General features: G+C 43.0%; 1 long non-coding RNA gene across 1 annotated transcript in view; it reads right to left on the bottom strand.

Annotated features, from left to right (window-relative positions):
* LOC140325645 (uncharacterized) overlaps nucleotides 1-1,058 on the bottom strand; it is an 87,899-nt gene extending 86,841 nt beyond the window's left edge. The window contains exon 1 of the long non-coding RNA XR_011919712.1: nucleotides 868-1,058. This is a non-coding gene — a long non-coding RNA (uncharacterized lncRNA). The remainder of the gene's footprint in view (nucleotides 1-867) is intronic.
* Nucleotides 1,059-2,313: the final 1,255 nt, after the last annotated feature.

Genomic DNA, 2,313 nt, shown 5'->3' with positions numbered 1-2,313 from the left:
AAAGCCAGACTTGTAACCCAGGGAATCCTGTCCTATATATATATAATAGTATATATACCTTAATGTACAGCGCTGCGTAATATGTTGGCGCTATATAAATCCTGATTATTATTAATAATAATAATAATAATAATAATAATAATATAGATGTGTATATATAATAATCAGAAATGAATAACTGATGCCCAGAAGCTGATCACTTTGTATCCATTCTCCTATTCCTGGATCCTATTGGATACAATGTAACACTTGCTGCTCCTACAGAGCCCCCATTGATCTGAATATAAACCCCCCAAAGCCGATTGGTGTGGATGGGGTTATCATGGTGATTGTCCCTGAGGCTGTCACTTCTGGGAGGGAGGGGGGGGGGGCAGTTCTGCCTTTACTGTTGTCAAGGAGGCGATGACGTCACCCCTTTCTTAAATTAGCCCGTTGTCAGCCACTGGCAACTTTTCCCTCTGGCAGATCGAGCTGTCAATTAGGTGACGTCACACAATCCGCCTGTTGTCTGTAAACACAGCGATGTCTGTGTGTGTTTTGCCCTCCTTGGGGTGAAAGGTGCAGATAGGTTAGATAGGGGGGTGAAGGGTCCCCCCCTCCCTCTCTTATAACCTCAGCCGCCTTTATGACTCAGAATTAAGAAATAAAAAAAAAAAGCGATTCATTGAGAAGCAGGGAGCAGGTGACGTCATAGCCCCAGTAGCAGCGCCTCCACCAATAGGAGGGCGAGCTGAGGAAAGACAAGTGGATGGTAACCCCGAGTACCTCGCCTATGGGGTCATTGTGCAGCAATACATCAAACTGGCTGTCCGTAAAGCTAACGCGTTGGCTGCTGCTAGATAACAATGTAGAATTGATGCCACTTACCGGTGTGCAGTAATGTCAGTGCCCCGGCTCCGAGGTACGGAGCCCCCCGCCGGCCGGCCGTGCGTGCAGTTTCTGCAAAGCTTCTAGGAAGTTGTCCTTTTGTTCCACTATTTATACATTGCGTCAACATTGCGAAAAGGAGGGGCGTGGCCAGAGCAGAAAAGCCCAGCGCGCGACCTTAAGTACACAGCGATTGAAACCTCCTCCACCCCGCTGAGGATCGCCAGATCAGAGGAGTCACGTGGCTGGGGATAACCAGCCCTGCCTGCCAAAGACAGCTCAGTGTGCCAGTCAGCTGTACCCCCACCCTCCCTGCATCTTCTACAAAGTCTACAATCACTGCCAACAAAGCAAGGCTTGTCCTATGACACACAGCATGGGAGCAACCCTGCTACCGGTCATGCCAGGCTTGTCCCAATATGGGACCTTTATCTAGGCACCAGGATTTGGGGCACAATATAGGTGGGGGTCATCTAGAGTAGACTTACAATAACTCGGAGAACCTTTTCTGTAATTATCATGTCCAGAGATCACAATACATTAGTGAAGAATGATTTTTACATTGTGAAGAATGTCACCTTTTTGCTAAAAAAGATCTCTGGTGTCAGATAAACTGACCTGAGAGGTACAAATCGCTCAAACAATCTCTGATGTTTCTACATGGAAAGATCTTTGAAAAAACATTCAGGTCCTAAGTAACCCCTCTTATAATTACTATATCTATAGATCACAGTACATTAGGGAAAAATGACTTTTACATTGTGAAGAATGTCACCTTTTTGCTAAAAAGATCACTGGTGTCAGTTAAATAGGTGCAAATTGTTCAAGTAACCTCTGCAGCAGATCTATTTAACACGAGATATCCTTAAAATAACTTTCAGATCTCAGGGAACCTTTTCTATGTCCAGAGATCACAGTACATTAGTGAAGAATAACTTTTACATTGTGAATAATGTCACCTTTTCCTTCACTTAAATTGACCTGAGAGGTACAACTTGCTCAAACAACCTCTGCAGCAGATCTTTTTACATGAGAAGATCTTTGAAAAAACTTTCAGATCTTAAGGAACCCCTTTTGTAATTACTATATCCACAGATCACAGTACATTAGTGAAGAATGACATTTACATTGTGAAGAATGTCACTTTGTTGCTAAACAAAACATCACTGGTATCAGATAAACTGACCTGAGAGGTGCAAATTGTTCAAACAATCTCTGCAGCAGATTTGTTTTACATGGGGATCCTTAAAATAACTTTCAGATGAGGAACCTTTTCTGTAATTATTATGTCCACAGCTCACTGTAAATTAGTGAAGAATGACTTTTACATTGTGAAGAATGTCACCTTTTTTCTTCATTTAAATTGACCTGAGAGGTACAAATTGCTCAAACAACCTCTGCAGCAAATATTTTTTACATTGGGGGGGGGGGGCGTTGAAAAAACTT

This window comes from Pyxicephalus adspersus, chromosome 1, assembly GCF_032062135.1.
Source record: "Pyxicephalus adspersus chromosome 1, UCB_Pads_2.0, whole genome shotgun sequence".
Classification (NCBI taxonomy): Eukaryota; Metazoa; Chordata; class Amphibia; order Anura; family Pyxicephalidae; genus Pyxicephalus; species Pyxicephalus adspersus.
The sequence above is the reverse complement of the archived record's forward strand: the minus strand, read 5'-3'. Positions and strand labels throughout refer to the sequence as shown.